The sequence below is a fragment of the Rhodnius prolixus genome, unplaced genomic scaffold (genome assembly GCF_049639745.1).
Source record: "Rhodnius prolixus isolate KJV_2025 unplaced genomic scaffold, Rpr scaffold_19, whole genome shotgun sequence".
NCBI lineage: Eukaryota > Metazoa > Arthropoda > Insecta > Hemiptera > Reduviidae > Rhodnius > Rhodnius prolixus.
This window is the reverse complement of record NW_027411584.1, coordinates 879,520-902,907: the sequence shown is the minus strand read 5'-3', so window position 1 is coordinate 902,907 and position 23,388 is coordinate 879,520. Positions and strand designations below refer to the sequence as shown.

General features: G+C 36.2%; 1 long non-coding RNA gene across 6 annotated transcripts in view; it reads right to left on the bottom strand.

The window, feature by feature from the left end:
* LOC141448315 (uncharacterized) overlaps window positions 1-23,388 on the bottom strand; it is a 251,436-nt gene that overhangs the window by 47,638 nt on the left and 180,410 nt on the right. For 3 of the 6 annotated variants that reach the window (XR_012454953.1, XR_012454955.1, XR_012454954.1), the window contains 2 exons: window positions 9,980-10,055; window positions 5,941-6,029 (listed from right to left, as the gene is read on the bottom strand). This is a non-coding gene — a long non-coding RNA (uncharacterized lncRNA). Of the gene's footprint in view, window positions 1-3,290; window positions 5,186-5,940; window positions 6,042-9,979; window positions 10,056-23,388 lie in introns of those variants that run through there. The other 3 variants (XR_012454957.1, XR_012454958.1, XR_012454956.1) reach the window with 2 other exon arrangements.

The following is a 23,388-nucleotide window of genomic DNA, read 5'->3' as shown; positions in this document are numbered from 1 at the left end:
TGTTACATATGAATTTGTTATATTCATATGTACCTAATAAGAATACATTCTGCTGGTGAACTTGATATGGCTTGTAATAATTCATTAAAATTTACTTGTCTAATAAACTTCAACTTGTCATAAATTTCATTTGCATATCTTGTTTACACAATTAAAATTGTAGATTTTATTCTCAAATTTATACATAAACTTTGTATTTACGAAGGGCTCCACGGTAGCCGAGCGGTTAAGATACTAGACCCGCAAAGCTAAGATGTATTGTTGGTTTAGTGGGTTCGATTCCCTGACTCTAGACCTTGGATTTTATTTAATGGATAATAAAAGAAATTTATAGTAAAGTATGTTTGCTAGTCGCCTCCGTCCACCGACACCTAATTGGTAGCTGGACGTAAAGCCTGCCTAAAAAAAAAAAGGCAATTACTTTACTTTACTTTTATTGGCTATCAAATCCTACTTTGTCCCCGGGCATTCAGGACAAAAACTAAGCTGGCAGTCTGCCTGGTTAGTGAGGATTCCCATAGTAATATCCTCCAAGATGGAAAAGTATGGACGATAAAATACATCGTAGTTATAATTTCGATGAGTAAAAATCTGAGACCAGCGACTAGACTAGACCACTAGCATAAATTTACTGCAGTTCAAACAAAGCTGAAATCGAGTGATCTTAGGTACTCTTGACATTCCAGTGAAGTGAGGACCTAGTCAGACTTAGACATGGATCATCTAGAGCCTGTCTGTAAACGGTCCGTCTGAATAGGTTTGAGAGAAAGAAAATGAAACCATATGTTTTTGGAGTTTCCTGTGAAAATGTGACTGACGTGAAATGCCACGTTAAAAGAAAATGTATGTATATTGTTTGTATTCATATAAATATATTGTTATGGCCCTTTTAGCAAATAGGCCCTAAAAAAGGGAAATAGGCTAAAAACGTGTATAAAATGGTATTTCCGGTAGGAAGATTTTCATGGCCGTGGGACTACGCAGACTTTGAGCTTCCTGCGATAGCCCCCTCTTTTGAGCTTTACACTTACAACAGACCATTTTTGTAAAAAAAAAAAAAAAACTCACTAAATGCAGTTACAGAAAGTCAAAGTGAATGACTCACGAGTGAATATTTCACGCCAACGGTTGTTGACTTTGTGGACTACACCGAAGTCTTTGATAAAAGGAATGTTTGGCCTGTAACAGCCGTTGCTGTTTTGTCAAGAGTGTTGCTTAAAGTAGTTGGATGTGTTGTGTGCATGTGGTATGGGTGGAAGAGGCGGAGAAGGGATATGTTTACCGGGACACATCTGAGATAAGCCTCTGGGGGGCGGGTGTGTGTGTGTGTGTGTGTGGAGCGTTTTAGGAAGCCGTGGGGAAACAGTATTAGACGCGTTTAACGGAGGTGGTAAAGCTTGTGGTTTATCTACCCAAGCCTTATAACATATATATATATATATACAGCCGCCTCCTCGTTCTGCCTGCGTCTACCGCCTTCGACCTCTTTGTCCTTGTTAATTTACTGCAATCTGCTCCACACAACTTCCCGCCCCACCGACTCCATTACGTCACAACTCGTCTGCGTGCTCTGTGCTCATCTACTTCCAAGCACTAAACACATTCCTCCGCCTCCGGAAATTCCCCTTGTCTATTCCCTTCTTGCTTGTACATCCATTTCTGCCTCTCAATCCTCCACCCTTGGAAAAAAAAAAGGAAAAGCTCCCCACAAGCCTTTTACCATCCTGTCTAAATAACTTTTTCCTCCCTCTGTTTATCTCATTAGAGCCTTGCTAAAAACTCTCTCCGTCCTTAGGCGTACAACAGCCACGCTTTCCCAAGGGATTCATATTTTCCTCCCTGTGTAAAATGTCGACGAAACATCTGTGCTTGATTAATGCATCCTCAGTTCACGATAAGGTGTAGCGCCCCGGTTTCTACCCATCTACTCCTGGTCTATCTTGTTCCTCCCAAAACTCATACCCCCAATACTTTTTTGTTCTTTGTTTTTTTCTTCACAACTCCTCTTTAGAGGGGGAGGTCTTTCATTTAACTGTTCACTGCTCCTATCCCTCTTGACGCAGCAGTTCACAACCTTCCAAAAAACATGAATAATGCTACAGTAGTTAATCATGTTGAAACTTGCGTCGTCCAAGTCACCTGTTTTGTTCAAGATTATTCTTTCTTTTTTTTTGTTCTTCCTTCTTCTTTGCTATTATTAATTCTTAGCTACCCTCTCCCTTCATCCTTACCTTTTGTTTCTGCCCTTAGGGTTTATGAAAACAATTATTCAAGGGTTTCTTATTTTTTTTTTTTGTTCCTGAGAGTTGAGGTTCCCTTCCGTTTTCTCTAACGTCTAATTGAACAGATATACACCACTCATTAATATAAAAATTAACGTGAAAAAGAAGCATTTCATGCTTTAATATCGTGAAATTTAAAAAAATAAAATAAAATGGTTTAGCATAGATTTTGCATAGTTTTTAGCGACCTCACTTACCGCTGTTTACTTGTAAGGGAAAACCAATCCAACGGAAACACGTTTAGAATGGTCCAAAAAAAATTGTTTGTTTATTTTTAACCCGGAAAAACGCAAGAAAACATACTTCAACCAAATCTTGCAAAATCTTGCATAATCGTTTTATCCTCACTCTTCTCGGCGATTACTACTCCTGAGAAATGTCCTCAAAGGATAATCGATGGTCACATGCTTGCCTATTGTACTGAGACAATACATGTCCAGAAAGGGACCTCAAGAGATCTCCAGGACTTCTTCTTCTCCTTTTCCTAGCCCAACTTCTTTCTAACTTAAGTGGACTTGGGAATGCAAATAAAAATATAAACAAAATTTAGGGTGTACTTAAAGGAGAGGAGGGGGGAAAAAACTGGTCATAATCCCTTTTGTAATTTTCTCCCTTTAGCCTTTTGATTACAGTGTAATTAATTGACTGATCCACCGGGTCCCTACATAATGGGCGGAGATTACGGCTAATATTGTATATCATCATATACATGTGGTAGCATATATTGTGTAAATACTTGTAATTTCACAAGTTAGCATTAATTATGGTAATGAAGCCCCGGCCCATCAAATAGATTTTGTGTGCCCATTAAGCCCTTTACCGCTGGTGATATATCCCCCCACTTAATCGAGTCCATCATTCAGTTAATTAACGTTTAATGAACGTTTCATTTCATCATTAACATTAGCTTAAATTCTCAATTTCTATGGATATGAACGAGTCCTAATTTTTAGATTCATTTTTAAAGAATTAATTTAAAGGAAAGGTTTTTTCTATGAGGGGGGGTTATAAAATTTATTCAATTTAGAGTTTAATAAAATTTATATTATTTATTTTTTTCAAAATGTAATGTTAATGACTACTAAATCAAATTTCCACAAGAGATGTGAATCTCAAAAATGTGGAAAATTCATTCTGTAATATATTTCCGGTTGAGAGATACGTTGCTGTCAGGTCCCCTCTAGTAGGGCCCAACTTCCGGAGATTCTTTTTGGGGGACGAGGGACTTAGGGGTCCTCAAAACGGATACTTCCGGGGAAATCTCAAATTATCTACTTAGTAAGACTTACTTCCTCTTAGTATGTTACCGTAAAAACTCAAGTGGCCCCCATATTCTTGATAATATTAAAATCAGCGTGATAGAATGCTACTAAAATGTTGCCAACCTCTATCTACTTGTATATAAATCGTCAAGATTCAGCTTGTACAAACATGTTCGTCTAGCATCTGACCAAGAACACTTAAAATGTAAATAAAAGTTCAAAGAAAACTGCCAGTTCGTACTTAAGATAAATTTTCTGATTATAATCTTTCCGGGCTAAGAAAATGTTAATAGTTATTTGTAACTTGGAAAACATGAATTCCTGGATGAATCCTTTTTCCTGAACGCTCGTCTATTTGAAGGGGAATGAGATTTTGTACTGGTCCTCATTTCCTGTAAGCCTATTTTAGCTGGAGTTGTTCGATAAATATCACGAAGAGGATCGCGAATTTGTAATACGAATAAACCATTTTGTACAATTATTATTTAAATTAGAATAAATTGCCACTTATTCATATACATATATATTCTAGAGAGCATATAACATAATGTGTGTGCATAACCAATGAAACGATAACTGCACATGTTTATATACGTTTATAAGACGCCTGAATGCATATACGATATGCAGTTTCATATAGGTAAATTATTATTTATTCACTCCGAACGTAAACAAAACCTTTGTTGATAAATCTGTATGACCAAGTATTAACGTGCGCTTACACATACATAAACGTTATGCTAGTGTCCGTTATTACATTGTTACAGTATTATTACTACGGCTATAATAATGGGGATAAATTAACATTTAATGTACTGCAAAGTTATTAACACACATGAGTAAAGCTGACGAGTTAAGCTTGAATGGTTTTATAATCATTTATCCATCGCGTCAATTATTGCCTTTATAACTAGTAGAATATTTATTTAATACGTCTACATAATGTCGAAATAAAATTACAGTTCTATTGTTAACTACATCTTTTTGGTTTATCTCGAGAGTTAAACAAAAAAAAAGGTCCTCCTATTTACCTAAGTCTGGAACCCACTAAACCAACAATACATCTTAGCTTTGCAGGTCTAGTCTATAACCACCTAACATACTTTACTGTAAATTTCTCATATTAAACATTAAATAAAATCCAAGGCCTAAGACCGGGAATCGAACCCAGTACCACAATACATATTAGCTTCGCAGGTCTCGCCTCTAACCGCTCGGCTACCGTGGCGCCTTGAATTAACCTCTGATGGTTGCACCATGAGCTACCTAAGATGGTAACTTAACATTGTATTCGATCATGGGAAGAGACATAGAACTTATGCTGCTACTAACTCCCCTTCTGAGACCATATACGATATCTATCCGAAGCACTACAAAAAGACAAAAGATGTGCCTAAGACAGAAATCCAGACCCGGATATGAGCTACTTAAATTGATCCATACCAGACTTTAATATTTACTCTCTTCTCATTTCCACCTCATCTTCCATCATTCGTACCTCACGCTATCCTTCCTTAACTTGAAATCCATCTCCACCACTTGGCTCATCCACTTCAGCTTCACGCAGATATTATAATAAGAAAACACTAAACTTACTGGTTGTCCTCTTTTGAACGTTCCACAGACATGACGGAGTTATATCTGCGAATAGAACTCGTTATTTACGTTCACAGTTAACTTGTGTCGCTGGTAAACATAGTACATTTTAGATTTCATCAGGTACTTTAGGCATTCTCTTTGTACTTTAAATTAAGTACAACACTTTAAGTAAACTAAATCTTGAGGGAAAGTTTATTCAATCTTATTTACCATGAGTAAGTAAATCCGATTGAAATAAAGTAAACATAAGTAATTAGATGAAGGGTAGCGGGTAAGAAGGTAAGAAGGACGGGGTTGTGAGCGAGGTTTGATGTAGTGCAAAGGGCTAACTGTGAAACGTCCTAACGGTAGAGCAACAGAAGGGATGCTAACCCAGCTGGAGAACCAAAACACTAATAGTCTCAGAGCTACTTTTGCTCCCACGTAGGGGCTCTTTCTCCTCTGCACCCTATCCAGCAACCTTTCCACGACACTAACACCAGCGAGACTAAAATGTTTAAACCATTCCAGTGTTTAGTTTACAGATCCCCAAGTAAGCTAACTATCTTGGGCAAAGAGGGCCGGCCGCTGGTCGCAAGTTAATCTAACTAAGACAAGTTGGGAGGAGTTTTAGGGCTCCAAAACCAGCCCATTAGCACATTTATTTAGTCCAAGAACCTGGCCCTTCATTACTTTCTAACCTCTACCTTTCTGTTGTCTACGAAGATAGGTCAACCTTTTCTCCGTTTGCCACATCAAACCAAACTCTGCTGGTTTCCCTTTTTACACAATTCAATGTAAACACACCCTTAACTTACCCATGTCTTCAAAGACTTCAGTGGGAAATCTTGTTTCCGGAAATGGATGAGAAATAACAATCTCTGGATGCTCGTATAACTTCCTATTTCTGCAACAAAACCTAGGTGAAACATATGAAGTGACAACTTGCTTAAAGTATTACGTACTCAGAGTAAAGAAGTGTTTTTTTATAATTATTATTATTTATTATTTTATTAATATTATTATTTTTTTAAACCATTTTGACTTAAATTAATTAATATTTTTATTTGAGGTAAAATTGTTTAACGATCCATTTTAAGCATAACTTCCTTTTTCACTTGTACATCACCGGAAATGATAAACGTCTATTTATCTATAGCTCGGAACCTATTTAGTCAAGCGTTTAACTTGAGACCCACACAGAACCATTACAGACTGGACTTCTCAGGATTCTCCCTTGGACCTAAATCTACCATAAAAGTACCAAACCAATCACAATCACACCCTTCATCATGTTCTCAATGTCACTGAATTGTCCCATTTCCGTTTCTGAAATGTCCCAAATTCAAATACCCAAATACGATCATCCTAACGTTTTCGTACGGTAAATTACCGGCACACCCGTCTACCCCTGACAAACCATTGCGACGTTTAAAACGTTAAAAAAAAGTTAACATCCGGCCAAATTTAAAGAGGTTTGAAGAGAAATAAAAAATGTAAAATAGAAACATCTGTAGGCCGGAAGTGAAGGAGACGGTAGAATGTATAATATTTTGTAAACAAGTCATTCGATTGTGACACTTGGGCCCCACCACTGACATTTCGCTCTAACTTAACAATGCCATCTTGTTCTCCACTTAACTCACGCCAACTCTTTATTTATTTAGGCATCCCACTAGTTTATTCATTTAGTAGAACTTACCACTATCACTCTGGATTGGCAGTTTGGTTAATAGTTTCTTCGTCCAGATCGTACATCACTAATAATGTAAGAAGTTTCGTTCTGTTTATTGATTTCAATTTATTTTTTATAATGAAGTTAATGAACTCGAGAATATAATTTATTTATTTACTTTTAGACGCGGCATTCTTGGCGGGAACCATTAATTCGATCTAATGCACCTTCCTAGTTTTGGGAAGAAATTTAGAGTCGACATCAAAAGACATCGACTCTTCTGGAAGCAGCTGAACCCTCCTCCATTCATAAAATAAAAATCCTATTGCAAATTCCCTTAAGTGGATCCTAGATTCCCATTTAAAACGTGAAAAACTCCCCTGGCTCCCCAAAAAGAAGCATAGAAGCGCCCTCCTAAGCTTTACCTGCGAAAGACTCGGCGAAGCCTTTAAGAATGCTTAGAGGATGCTCACACGCACAGTTCTTTGTAATGTGTGTTTAGATAGTTTTAAATCGTCTGTTGGTTTCTATTTTGCTAATGTGTGTATAGGTAGTCCTTTGTCCAGGTATATAACCAAGATAGTATACTCTGACAGAGGAGATAGCCACGTGTTTTTAATCTAATGTCACAACATGAGGAAAAATATTATAGTTAGAATAAAGTTCTGTTCTTGGGCGCCACGGTAGCCGAGCGGTTAGAGGCGAGACCTGCGAAGCTAATATGTGGTGCTGGGTTCGATTCCCGGTCTTAGGCCTTGGATTTTATTTAATGATTAATAAAAGAAATTTACAGTAAAGTATGTTTGCAAGTCGCCTCCGTCCACGACACCTAATTGGTAGTTGGACGTTAAGCCTCGCCTGAAAAAATAGGCGATTACTTTTTTTTTAAATTTCTGGGTCTTAATTGCCACGGATACCCTCGGTTTCAAATCCAGGGCTGCTAGCCCTTACCTAAAGACTAAACTATTGCGTTGTCTTCAACGATGAGAACACTATCTGTAAGCAAGAAGTGCACTGGAAAAAAAAGCTCAGGGCACCAATCATCTCAGATGTAGACGCGCCTTAAAAAATAAAAATAGATTTCTGATCGTACATCTTGGCACCACTAAGGAGGAGAAGACGCTCTTGAAGTTGTAGAAAAGTAATAGTAAAGTAATTGCCTATTATTTCAGGCGGGCTTTACGCCCAACTACCCAATTAGGTGTCGTGGACGGAGGCAACTAGCAAACATACTTTAATGTAAATTTCTTTTATTAACCATTAAATAAAATCCAAGGCTTAGGATACCGAGAATCGAACCCAGTACCACAATGTATATTAGCTTTACAGGTCTTGCCTCAAACCAGTCGTCTATCGTGGCGTCTTCTTGAAGGTGTCAAGAGACGTGCGAAATGGAAAGAGGAGATAGCGGTATCATCTGAAAAGATGGAAGTTACTGTTACTGGGATGAAAACCAAGATCAGCTAAATGGTGCATAAAAACAGAACCCACAAGATTATCGAGCGGAAATTCCGCTTTCGCAGAACAGGAAGTGGAAAAAGGGAGAAGATCCTTCAGGTTGAGGGGACAGATACTAGGGGGGGGGAGAAGTATTTTATGAATATTAGATAAGCAATAATGAGTGCTATAGTTGTTTTCATATTCTATTAGATAGCTGACTCGTGTTTGTTACATATTTATTGACATTGTCATTCTGTCTATGTTGATTTGTAACTGTCTCCAGTGCTAGGAGCTCTGGACTATTCTGGCAGCATAATAGTGAACATGCTCTAATCAAATATTAAAAACGGGATAGTTTGTGTTGTCAACTATATAAGGATATTCAGTAGATAATTTCTATTATTCAGTATTTAAATCATAGAAAACTTTAATAGAAACAAACTATTATCTATTGAAACCGCAATATACCCATTCTTTATTTAAACTATTACTACCATTATTAATGTTAACCTTATTGCCATGCTACAAAATCTAGTAAATAATTAAAAAAACGAGCCCATTTAGTAATAAATCTAATCAATCCATTAGAATGATGTAATTAACATGTGACAATACTTTTATTATATCTACATGGTTTGCTTTGTAATATGATTTCTTTTTTATTTGCTTTAATTGAACACTGTATTATTGTTTGAACAAATGAACACATTTTTTTTTCCTTTTAAAACCACTTGTTATCACTTGGAGTTGATTGCTGATTGAAAAATGTACGTGAAATGTATCATGTGATTGATTGGTGCAATCGAAAATATTTTAACTTTTTTTTAAATATAGTTTTTTAAACTATTGTGATACAAATAAAATTTTTGAAATGGAATTTTCCTCTCCCCAGTGATAGAGGGAGGGGGTGGGGAAGTTTCCGGAAGTTTAAGGTTTAGTAAAGTAAAGTAATCGCCTATTTTTTCAGGCGGGGCTTAACGTCCAACTACCTAATTAGGGGCCGTGGATGGAGGCGACTAGCAAACATACTTTACTATAAATTTCTTTTATTAACCATTAAATAAAATCCAAGCCCTAAGACCGGGGGAATCGAACCCACTAAACCAACAATACAGCTTAGCAATGCGGGTCTAGTATCTTAACCGCTCGGCTACCGTGGCGCCTGAATATTTGTGCCCAAGAATAGAGTTTGCTAATACAGGTTACAAGATATTTTACTGTTTAACTGACATCGTGTGAAATCATAAAACAAAGAAACGGTTCAGAAGTATTTGGGGCCTTGCTCAGTTTCCCGCCAATTTAAACGCACTTTCCCTTCACCCTGCCACTTACTGTTACTCTGGACTTGGAAGATCTATTCTCGTTATTGTTCAGTTCCCTTCTTTCGTTTTTTGTATCTTCTTTGAAGATCCTTTTTTTTTCCGTATTTCTCTTCTATTAAAAGTGAAGACGGAAAACCCAGCGTTTCCATGCTACTCTTATGTGCCTACTTCATTTCTAGTTCCTGCCATCTTAACGCTACTTCAATCAAAGATTTTTCAATCCATTTTCTCCTTTCTTTTCCCTCTCCGAATCCTTTTTATCCATCACTCCTTCACAACACTATTAAATCTTAGTTTTCCCAGTAATAACAATTAGGTTAATTAAAGACAAATTATCCTTTCAAGTAAACCATTTTGGACCGCCCATCGCCACTTACCCTTAAACGAAGTTTAATTAAATATTATTGCTCCTTAACTTACCAGTGGAGGTGGTGGGGCACACGCCATTATTAACTTTTCTTTGCTTTTCTTTGCTTTCCTTTGTTTTTCTTTCAAACTGCAAAAAAGAAAAATTTTAGTCTCTTGCTTTATAAAAATAAAAAGTTTAATTAAAAAATAAAAAGTACAGTAAATAATTAACATATTTCAATAATAAAAAATCTTGGTTCAACGACTCACACGATTTCCTGTTACAGCAATTAAAGTAATAAAATTTTCTTGCAAGAAATTTGCGTAAAAATTATTGCTAAAAAATAGAATCTACTGAGTTAAATGGCACTTCCGCTTCACTGATTTTTCTCCAAATATGGAGAATTAATATAATATTGGTCGTACATTTCACTTCAGTGAACACTTTAGAGCAGGGATGAGCAACTTTTTTTTTTTTACTACGCTCCAGATCCAAATTTAAAAATGATGCGCGCGCCGCATAGAAGAGCATAAAGTATAATACTAAATAAAAAACATTGAATGGTAAAGGTAGGCAGTACAGAAATAAAGTCGTAATTCAATTAGGCGCCATGGATAGCCGAGCGGTTATGATACTAGACCCGCAAAGCTAAGATGTATTGTTGGTTTAGTGGGTTCGATTTCCCCGGTCTTTAGGCTTTGGATTTTATTTAATGGTTAATATGAGAACTTAATAGGAAAGTATGTTAGGCAGTTGTAGGCTAGACCCGCAATGCTAAGATGTATTGTTGGTTTAGTGGGTGATTATTATGTAGAAAAAGTTTTACATAAAAGATTACGTTATTGCATATTTAATGAGAAGTTTCGCATTGATTTTTTTAGCAACTAATTCGTCTATATTTGGTGATAAGTGTTAAAATATGTATAGATATGTTGAAAAGTTACAAATTACTATAATTTTACTCATTATTTTTTTATTTTACAATAATTTTTTATGAAACTCCCAATGGGCCGCTCATAAAAGTGAGCTGGCTGCATGCGGGCCCATTTTTAAGAAAAGCCCCCCAATAACTGGAAAAAACCGTTCCTGTAATCCAGACCACAAACACAAATTTCACTTTGTTTTTAGGACTCAATACCTCTTTCTGGCAAAAAGTTACGATTCGAACCCAGCCAAATATCTAAATAAAATTATTCGAAATTAAGAATAAGGAACACTTCAAAAATTATCTGGCTTTTAAAGACAAGTTACATTAGATATTCCTGAGTACCTCGCTCTTTAGAAGTACTTATGGCAAGTTACCATTAATAAAGTAATTTGAAGGACCCCGTTCGAGCCAAGGATTGTAGAGACATTTCTCTTTAAGTGTTTCTTTTTTATTCAGTTATTGCCACATATTTATTAATAAATTTTATATGAATTTATTATTTGTAGCTTGAAGTGTGTGACGGCTTCAAGTGTTAGCACTACAAGTCAACAGGTGATTAGATAAGGAACACGTGTATGAGTAATTTCAATATCAGTATCTTCAGGAGAAGTGAGTGAATCACTTTAGGAAAAGTGAAAAGTGATTTGTTTGCTAGAAATTTTGGGTGTAAGAACACCTTGGCCTTAGTAAGTGGTAAGGAACAGGGGAGCCAAATGGCCTCTCAGGAAATGCGAGCCAAGCCCTCGCATTTCTAGGCTGCCAAGCCCTCGCAGACAAAGTGAAGCCTGAAATCACTGCTCTCTGAACGACTCAGTAGACCTACGCCCTAAATGATTTTATCCTTCGTTAGCGTCTCTAGCTCTTGGCAGGAAACGCTTCCCTGTTCATTTCCTTCGCTTAATTTGGCCAATTGTATTAATTACAGCATCAGATCTGCAGTGAAACGTGCATCCTTTTATGCACACCACAGCATTCTTAACAAAATTGTTGATAGACTCCAACGCTGAGCCTAACCAAACCATGTTTTTGAAGAAATATATCTTTTTTTTTTGTTCGTTTTGAAGCTTACAGCAGCAGCTTTCGTTCTATTCTTTACTTTGTGACTGTACGACTATTCATAGCTGAAGGCTGCTATCTTCACAGCCAACTGCACATGCGCACTTCTCTACTGTTCCTGAATGAGAACTTTAGGGAATGTTGGACTTTCTTTCTTTCTTCAATTTGCTAAGAATTTGCTTCGAGATTATCCAGATGGTCATTTTTCACATGAAACTCCTAGCTAAAAATGTTCTATTATTTTTCAAACTTATCAAAGGTGGTATAATTCAGACCAATCACAAGAAATTTTTGAACAAAGTCCAGCTAACCGGAAATGCCACTTTATCGAACTTCCTGTCACACCAAAATTTGCAAAAAAAAAAAAGCATTTCGGGCAATGAGACGAATATTTCCGTTGTAAAACACAAAATTTGAACGATTACAATACTTTCTCCTTAAACGGAAGTAAACAAACAGATACTTGTTCAAGTCTTGTGTATGGAGGAAGTCTGCCAGTTAGAGAGTAAGGGTACGTTTACAACGGAGCTGTGAGTATAGATGATATCAGAGATGATAACTGATAAGAGTAAAATATAATCGCTGATTAGTGTGCACAACAGAGCTGTGATACATGCAACATGTCCGAGAAGTGAAGAAGAGTTTTTATGTTCACCAGCAACAAAATGGTATATTTTAAAGAAAAAAACGCTTTAGAAAATATCATGTACATCCCATAAATAAAAAACGAAGTACTTTGGGTGAATTTCACTATTTATATAAGGAACTTAGAAATTATCCGGATCGTTTTTTTGAATATGTGAGGATGGGTCCATCCACATTCGACTATATTTTAGAAAAAATAAGGTCAAAATTAAGAAAACTTTGGAAAAATTGTCATGGAAATCCTATAACCATAGAAGAAAAACTAGTGATTACTCTTAGGTAAGTAATGATTTTATTGAAAAAAAAAAAAAACAAACAAATAAATACGCATGAAAATAAATGTAAGCACGATTTAAAAAACAAAATATTGTTTAAAAGTAAATAATAAAATAATAACCAAAAATAATGAGTAAAGACAGCACTAAATAATTTTTCTACGTCCATTTTGAAGCTCCGATACTGGAGTTCAGCTAGCAGAAAAATGAAAAATTCAATTCTATCATCTATGCTCGTTTATAGCAGCGCGTATGAGTCACTAGTCGAAGCTTCGTTGTGCACGCTCACATAAGAATGTACTAGGTTATTCTATAAGCGCTGATGCATCACTGCTATCATCTCCGCTATCATCTATGCTCACAGCTCCGTTGTGAACGTACCCTAACAGAGAGTCGCCTAGCTTGGTTGTTGTTATCACTGGTACTTCCGTATTTGTTTTGACGATAGTAAACGTTCCTTTTACTGCCACAGCCATTACACTCAGTCTAGTCAATTAACAGGAAATACTATAATTTTTTCCTCTTCGAATCTACCACTACAGGAAATAACTATTTAAACATACTATTTAATAATTTTTTAATTATCATTCCGTTTAATATTTTGATTAATAATTTTAAAAATAAAATGAACATTCATCTTTTATTACCGGTAATAAAATATTTATGACTAAAATGTTATTATTTGTTATTAATAAGAGTGATACAAACAGATTTGCCGTATTGATTAATATAAGAATAATTGCAAATAAATAATATTAGGGTGGATGTAGAAGGTTGCTGTATCCGGTGTGTTTTATTACAATCAATAAATATTTAATTTATTTCGCCATGTCTGTATGTGAGAATGTACGTAATTAAATAATTAATAAAATATGTCACGTCATTTCAATTACTTTTTCTAATCGAGAAGGAAATAAATGAAATTCACAATTTGAATGATAAAAATGTATTTTATTTATTTATTTCCACTTTCTCTTATATATTAGAATTTATTATATTATTATAATCGTAAGAGAGAAAAACCTAGCCACTATCCTCTCCCGGAAAAGCCCGTAATAGATTTTTCCTGGAAAAGTGTTTCCAATGCAATGTGTGTGTGTGCAACAAATTAAAAGAAAAGCGTCGATGCCAATTTTTGAGAAAATTTCGAAAATTGGGAAAGAAAAGAAGAAAATAATTCACTGATTAATAAAGTGGTAATTGCGGTTGATAGATATTGATCGCGAAGTTATTGACGGGTATCCTGGTGAGACTTATTCGATATATCTTAAGTTGCCTGCTTCCTGGGACTTATCGCTTTTTGAGATACTTAGCTTGTCATATGCACACACCAGAGACAAAAAAGAGAATTTTCTAAAGACGCATATTTTTTTTTTTTTTTTTTTTTGGACTCAGGGGACAAAAGAAAAAGGATATTTCCTTGGAAAAATCGAAATCAAATATGATCGCAATACTTTTCCTGCCCAGTAAGAGAGAAAGGAAATACTTTCCACCCAAGGGTTTTCGGCCCCTCCACTAATGTTGCTGTCAGAGGATATCCCACATTCATATTATAGAAAGGAATTGGATCTGCCAGAGTCCTGAGACAGCCGTGTGAGACAAGCCTCTTTTTCCTACCACCATTTTGGTCCTAGAAGTTTTGTAAAAGAATATTCTACCACAGAGATAACATATTCAAGAAATTATTGATTGCAACACCTAACTTTTATTCCCCAAAGTTGTGCTCTAAAGTTGGAAAAAAGGTGTATGGGAACGACCAAATGTGGTTTCTCTCTCTAAGCTTCCGACTGATATCGCAGAGAGTTTGGATGGAAAATAATTCCAATAATCTTCAAACAGGAAGTCGGTGGAAAAGCTCTTTACATTTCCTCCCCCCCCCCCGAGCACTCTTCCTTCTTTCAGGACAAGCCAGATGTTGATATCCATCTTTTATCTCTCTTTTCAAGAGTTAAGTTACTAAATCCTTGATGATAAAGATGTTAAGAGTATAGAATTTCTTCAGATAAAGAAAAATAAATAACGAAACAGATCAGCTGTGCACAACCTGCAGCCCTTTGTTAGATTGTCAAACATGAGAGGGCAATTTTAATTTGCTCAAATTCTTATGAACTGCCATTGAAGCTTCTAAAATGATCATTCTAAACAATTTATTATTCTGCATCTATAAAATATTCGAGAATTTCAAAACAAAGTGTATTTAAAGTTCTCTATTTTTCCTAGAAATGGCTGGAAAAACGGCTAAATATGCTTTTCAAACATTTCTCTGGAGAATTACTTTTGGAGGGTTCTTAGTGCTGTCAGGTAGGCGCCACGGTAGCCGAGCGGACAGAGGTGAGACCTGTAAAGCATATTTGCTTTATATTCGCATAATAGAATGATAAAGATAGACATTACAGAAATAAAGATGTAATTTAATTAGGCACCACGTTAGCCGAGCGGTTAAGATACAAGACCCGCAAAGCTATGATGTATTGTTGGTTTAGTGGGTTCGATTCCCCGGTCTCTAGGCCTTGGATTTTATTTAATGGTTAATATGAGAAATTTATTGTGAAGTATGTTAGGAGATTATAGGCTAGACCCGCAAAGCTAAGATGTATTGTTGGTTTAGTGGGTTCGATTCCCCCGATCTTAGGCCTTGGGTTTTATTTAATGGTTAATATGAGAAATTTACAGTAAAGTATGTTTGCTAGTAGAAAATTGGTAGTTGGACGTGAAGCCCGCCTGAAAAAATAGGCAATTACTTTACTTTAGTTAGTACTGTCAGATTTGATAAGGGAGGAGAGTTCGAAAAGGAAATAACATCCGAAGAGACGCGCTTAGTGATGCGTCCATTCATGAAACTCATCTAGGAACTTCTAAATGCAATCTCCACCTCCCATACGTCATCAAAAGTTACAAAACTGTATTTTATTTATTTATTCATGTTAATTTCATAAGAAATAGGCTTTATATAGGACAGCAAATGTGGTTAGATCCGTAGACCAACTCAGAGTCGGCGTGTAAAACGGAAAAAAAGGGTCGAATTCTCACAGCAAACTGACCAATCTATCTCTGATGATGGAATTAATTCCTAAAACGGTCCAGGATTGAAATTAACATACGTGCTATGGCGGATAAAATCAGAGATTTAAGGATTTAAATGCCCAGAACTGGATGATCTTTGGTATTATAATAATAAAACATGCATTTGTTGATGCTGGAGTGATGCTGGATAAACTTATCTTTTTTTATTAGGAACTGATGAAGTAATGGTAGTGTATAGAGGTAAACTGGAGTAGAACTGCAGAAGCAGTTTAGCGAAATGAAGAATGCTGTACAATAAAGTATAGTATATAGAGAGCCATTGAATACAAGTTGAAGAAAGAAGTAGAAGAAGACGAAGACGAAGCAAAGAAGAAAGAAGTACAAGAAGAGCAGTGGCTAGTTGGTGGGGGGCACAACAATAGGCCAATCAGCAGCCTTCATCAACAATACTCCGCCACCATAACAAAGAAGCCGTCGTGTATATCAAAGAATAACAAGTCCTTCTAGTCGCTCTCTGCCCAGAAAAAGGAGCACAATACAAGGGAGATAGAAAAGAGAAGCGACATTATACACAACGGGAAGAATGGGAACAAAAAGGAGATAGAGAAAAAAACCAGTACAATAGCCTTATCTCTTTTAGTGTCTACTAGAGTGCACTGCAGTCTGCCGGCTCTTCTGTTCCTCAATTTCATCCTCCTCCTCCCCCCACCACCCTGGGAGGATACAAATTAAATTTCATTCAAACATTTTTATTTTACCAAAACTTTATTTTAATTAAGGTAGGGGTTTCGTATAGTGAGTCTTCCTTGGAAGATGCAAACAGTGTGGATGAAGTTGAGGATTTAGCCAGAAGATATCCTTATGGATCTACTCGGATATGGTGGAAACAATGGTTGTCCTGTAGGATTGGGATATAGTAAACCGAGACCTCTCAGGTGGATGCAAAAACACAGCGCTAATCGGCGTTTAAATCTTTCTTTCAAGGGATGCAATGAGGAACACACCCACTTCCGCCGGACATGAAGGTTCTCCTCGTCCATATCAAAGGTGTAACCAGAGTCTGCAGAACACTGGAGTCTGGAGAACTGATTCCTTGGTCCATCATAGATCTTAAAATGCAGCTTCCACAAACACTTTTAAAGTTCGTGATCGAGACAGCAAGGCAAGGAAACTTAGATCACCATTTTGTCAAAACGAATCTGTGTAGTACAACTGAAATGGCCAAGATCAGAGTAAGGAGTGGTTTTTGTACAGTACTTGACCGGCGAAAACTTCAAAACCAGAAGCCCAGAAGTTGGCGGAAAAAATACCAAATAATCTCCAAAGCCATCCATCATGGCCAGGAAGTCATCAGGTTATTCTTAGGCTCCTGCAGACTAAGTAAATGCAAGTATCGCCTGGGTGTGTCCACACTTCAGCTGTTAAATTCAGCCATAAATGGCTAGTCCAAGAACTATTCATCCTGTTACCGATATTTTTCCTGCCATCCTGATATTTTTTTTTTTTTTTTTTTTGGAAGTTCCATAAAATAATTTCAAAATAAATATTATCAGATGATATAAATGCAATTACCAAATGAAAGGACAACATTAAACCTAATCTAACAACTAAATTTCTTAAACAAAGAAAACAAAGAAAAGAAAAGAATAATCAGCTTCATTCAGAAAGAACATTATTACTATCATTACGACAGTAATCATGAGATCATTACTTACAAAAGTTAGCAATCAGTAAAACATCATTATTAAGAGTAATTCAGCCGGTGCAATTTCTATTAGAGAAATAGTAATTTCTATCCTAAATAAACGGTTAACTGCATAAACAACAACAACATCAACAAAATTGCATCATTTTTTTCCAACTCTCGGTCTTTCCACAGCAAATTAGTCATTAAACTAAATTATCCATCAATTTAAAATGGATTTTTTTTTTTCTTCTACAAAGAAAAACATTCATTGCGTGGGTGTTAGCAGTAAAAGCTGGCGATGGAGGTGAAGGGGTATGGGCCAAGCTCAGCTTTGTGTTATTCTACAATCAATTTAAGTAATATATTTTACTTTTACATATAAATGAAAATATGTTAAAGTCATGCTATCGGCTCATTTACTAACTACCTAAATTGTATATGACCTGTTTTGTTTATATAATATGCATTATTCATGTGTTCATATGCATTATTCATGCTCTGTGTTTATCGTAATTCTAGAATTCAATTTTCGTTCGGAAGGGGCACATGAACAAGTTATGAGCTCTCTTAAATCGCTGAGGTAATTCTCAATCTTACACTTTTGTGAGTGATTGGGGCAAAGGGAATCAGTCATCCCATAATCTAGAGAAACAACTGAAAGGGACATAGGGATTAGAATAATTAGCTTGGTTATCCAGAACTAATTATCTAATCTAATTAGAATCCAGAACTATCTAATTATCCAGAAATAATGTTTCAAATAAAAGTTGTTCAATTACATGATTCTTAAATCACTATTCGATGTTTCAATGATTAAAAAAAAAATTTTGAACTTGGAACCCCCCACACTAGACTTAAAAAAACAGAACTAAACAGACGCTATTGACTACTTAAAAGACTCTTAGACGATAGATCAAAACTCTCTCTGGACAACAAAAAGACTGATTTATACTTTTATTTTGAAAACCCCATCTGGGCTTATGGAATAGAGCTGTGGGGTTCAACCAAACGCTCCAATCTCCGAAAGGATTCAATCTCTTCAATCTAAAATACTTCAGAACCATCGTAAACGCTCCATTTTATGTCTCCCAACCTGGACTATACACACTGACCTTAACATTCCTTTTATCACCCAAATCGCTGAAAACACGATACAGAAAACTCCACTTCAGCCTACAATCTCATATAAATGCTCTAGCTCAAAATCTTTCTTCAAGAACCGTTCCTGATAACCCGGATAAGACGTCTTAAGAGACAGTGGCCTCCGTGATCTCCTCTCAAGTGAAGAGAGTGACTTACCGTCTAATGTTTTGGAGTATTACCACTGGGTAACTTCTCTACTCGTTACCTTATCATAAAGTTACTCTATTCTTATCACTGTTACTTATAGCGCTGACGCGCTGATTGTAGCAAAAAATAAACGAAAGAAAAAAGAAGTTGTGTTTTGAGATGGTCTCAAAATACTGAAAATCAATTAGATTCTTGTTTGCATTAAATAGGTGATAAGACTGTACAAAAAACTGTATTGGCACTTTAGACTTGCTTGCTGGAAATACTTTTCTTTCCGGAAAATTCGATTTCTGCGAGTTCGGAGTTTTTAAGGAAAATTTGTGAGTTTAAACTTCCGGAATAGTAGTAACCGGAAGTCGTGTGAGTCTTCACAGCAGTTTTTTTTCTTAAAATCAATTTAATTACCATAAATGCATCGTTAACAGGTTGTTTTCACTGGATCTGTAAGGGGAGAATGTGCCTTTTACGGCCGGCTAGTTACCTAATTACCTGGAACCGCCTCAACCAGGCCTCATAGCAGCTGTAGAATACGAGATTGTCTAGGATCTAAAATCTTTTGCATCACTTCGTCGGGTTTTCAATTTTAATTAAAGGCAAAAGGAAAATGAAACGCAGTAATGGAGAAAAACTTCATTATCTCTTATAGTTTACGTATCTTTTCATCACTTCATTCAAAAATTTATTGTTTTCTTCAAGAATGGGGGGTTCTCGCTTTGATGAATGTCTGCAATAAAAATTTCTTCCATCAATGTACATCAATGAATCACACAGTAAAGCAATGTGATTATATTCTCATTTTTGCAGGTCTCGCCTCTAACCGCTCGGCTACCGTGGCGCCGAGCGGTTAAGATACTAGACCCGCAAAGCTAAGATGTATTGTTGGTTTAGTGGGTTCAATTCCCCCGGTCTCTAGGCCTTGGATTTTATTTAATGGTTAATATGAGAAATTTATTGTGAAGTATGTTAGGCGTTTATAGACTAGACCCACAATGCTAAGATGTATTGTTGGTTTAGTGGGTTCGATTCCCGGTCTTAGGCCTTGGATTTTATTTAAAGGTTAATAAAAGAAATTTACAGTTAAGTATGTTTGCTAGTCGCCTCCGTCCACGACACCTAATTGGTAGTTGGAAGTTAAGCTCCACCTGATAGGCGATTACTTTACTTTACTTTTACGAGTATATTCTCATTTTTTACTATCCCTTACCCATAATGCCGGGCAAGAGGAAGTATTGTGATAACCATCAATGTTTGGAAACCAAGTTTGCCACCAGGATATATACTCGTACATTTCCTAGAACTGCTTGAATCTGCGCATGTGTCTGCACTGTGAGAATTCAGCAATGAAAGGTCACCGGAAGTTTTAAATTAGAACTCCAGTTTAGGTACCCACTATCTTGGACCCGATGCTCTTGTCAATAAGAAGCCAACCAGGAGTGCCAACTTTACTAAATCGATTATTCAGCTTTTTGGTGTTTCCTTACACCCCCTCTCCTAGGAAAAACGCTTCAGAGATTTTTCCCTTTTTTCTTTAACTTGTACGTAGATTATAAAGCCTAAAAATGAATTTGAAAACGAGGAAAATTCATTTAAGGGTTAAGGAGCTGGCTTTCCCTTTTAAATAGGCACTCTTGTGAGATATCCATATTTATTTATGGAAGTAAAAATTTTCCATATTAAAGAAAATTTCAATTACGTAAGCTATGAGTAAGAGGAAATTGGTACGAGTGTTAAAAAAAACGAAAGTCTAATGTGTAAGCGAGCAAGGTTATTATTAAATCCGTTTTTTTTAGTTGTAAAAAAAAGTTAAGTTGGCAGCCCTGCCACTCCCCGCCCCCAAAAAAAGAAAAAAGTTCCCGCCTCACTTAAATAAAAGATTACATCCTACAAACGGCTACTAATAAACACACTCATGCTGTTAAGATTAAAATCTCACGTACAATTGTGTTGATTAAAAATAATAATAAAAATAAAATAAGTAAACGAATAAAAACTTAATTATGGCCCCCTCACTAACACTACTTCATAAAACCACCTTTAGGCGGAACTAATCACCACTTTATAAACGTACGAAATAATTTTAGAGCTAACTTCCGTTAAAATTATTTTGATTATTATTAATTATACTCACGATCTTTCTACTTCTCATCTTCTTCAGAAAATAAATATAGCAATAATAATAATAAAAGACTCTTTTATTATTTAACTTAACAATAATAATGGCTTTTGTTCACATCAAAAGTATTTTAAGGCCAGCCATTTTGTTTTCACAGGTTTATTCCTGTCCACCATTACAGAGTTTTATTAAATTTATTCTTATGATTATACTTATCAGAACGGTTAATGATGAGTTTTTTTTTTACGAACGTATGATTATTTAAGAGCGGAACATTGCTACTGGGCTACTACTGGAGTTATAAAAAAAATTTTTGGGGGATATCTACTGTTATTATGATGGACCCTAAGTATCATTTATTACACTTACTTATATTCGAGATCCGATCCAGAAAAGTTGTCGGATTATTCCCTATAAAAAAAAAAAAAAGGCGGGGCTTAATGTCCCATTACCAATTAGGTAGTCGTGGGCGGGGACGGAAGAGCATACTTTATTATTAACAGTTTATTTTAATGAATAAAAAGTAGCAGCTATAGCTAGGATTCGAACTGGGGATCTCGCAATTACAAAGCTACGCTCTTGACCACTACACCAATCTTGTGCATGTACAGTGGAGTCTTGGTTATCCGTCATGACCGGGACCGGACACGTGACGGATAGTCGAATAGACGGATAATGGAAAAAAACAGGAAAATTTCCAGATTCTTTTGTTTAACGTGTATAAAACTTTGTATTAACTGGTATACATATTTTATACGTTTATACGCTTAAGCCTTACAGGTCAGGTATCTTTCATTATTCAATTCATCCTATTGGGTATTAAAATTAATAAATACGATGTCGGGCGACATAATTTTTTGGTTTTTTTTTTTTAATTTTTAAATACTGAGGACTGTGACGGTTAATTGGAATAGACGGATAAAAGGGTGGCGGATAACCGAGACTCCACTGTACGTGCATGTAGAGGTGCTTATGTTGAGAGTGTCTGCATCCAGGTGTAGAGGAGAATTCTAGCAAACAGTAACGTTTTAGACCAAACAAATCGTTGCAGGTAAGGTAGGCCAGTGAGTTTACAGAGCCTACAAAAAAAAAAAAATTATCTTGAAACCGCGGTCAGTGTCCATCCGGTAGGTTGGACATGGTGGCTTTAAAAGTGCTGTTTGAATAGCACAGGAAAAGAGAGAAAACGAGTGAACAACCAAACGAGGAAAAAACCATCCGTGTGGATTTAGTGTCTCCAGTAAAGCTTGGTAACCATCTGTGTGGAAGCGCTGCTGGCTAAACAGGACATGACCAACAACTTTAAACCTCTCCATTGGAACAACCAGAAGTTAAAAGTTTATTCTGGTGCTTCTTTTTTTTTCAGTTTCTCAGTGGTTTAAAAATCTAAACAAGAGTCTCTTATCATGTCTTATCCTATACAAAAGAGGAGCACTGCAATCGCGCAGTTTTCTGACCGTCTATGCGGATATCCGCCATTGATTGGTGGGGAAAAAGAACTGTTTGTATTTAAACATTAAAAAAAATGCAGTATCTAACTTCACCCTTAGAGCAAGGAGCCGGCAACAAGAATTAACCAATCCCTGGTGCCAGACACCCGTTTTATCCCCCCAAAAAATGGTTTAAGGCAGAACGACAGTTTGGGTTCGCTAAACACAAACTATTCCCGCATTGAATCAGTGCTGAGATATCAGCGAAAGTGTTGTTCGTGTTGTTAGAGTGGGGGATACCCGCAGGGGCGCTAAAGATCCCTGAAAAAGTGGCTAGTCCACTTCCTCCCTACGGGGTTGAATAATCCTTTAGTACTTTTTGAAAGATAGAAGAGAGGATACTGGCTTGGTTGGTTTAGGAATTAAGGACCAGTACCTTCGGATTGGATCAGGATTAGTAAAGTTCCAAAAATTGTAGGTCATTTTAGGCCCAGAATAGGGCTTCAAAATTTTGGGTCTAACCTCCAATGCTTAGACTAATATCTAATCACAGCTATGGTTCTGGAGTAAGTGGGTTTGGGATAGGTAACAGATTTTGCACTCTCAGGATGGAAAATGGACGAAGAAAATCCTAGAATAGAATCCTAGAAAAGGGAGACAGAAACGGATGAGACAAAGAAATGAAAAAGCGCTGAATAGCCAGGATAAGGAATCTACACAGAGAAGGAATATGGAATCAAGTTATTTTTATAGGTTTTAGGTTATTTCTAGGGTAATAACTCTTATAACCCATTTGTGTTTGCTGCAGCCAATAGCTGATATGGCTATATAATTAAGTCAATTAATGGTTCATAAAAGAAATTTACAGTAAAGTATGTTAGGCGGTTAAGAGACTAGACCCGCAAAGCTGAGATGTATTGTTGGTTTAGTGGGTTCAATTCCCCGGTCTCTAGGCCTTGGATTTTATTTAATGGTTAATATGAGAAATTTATAGTAAAGTATGTTGGGCGGTTAAGAGACTAGACCCGCAAA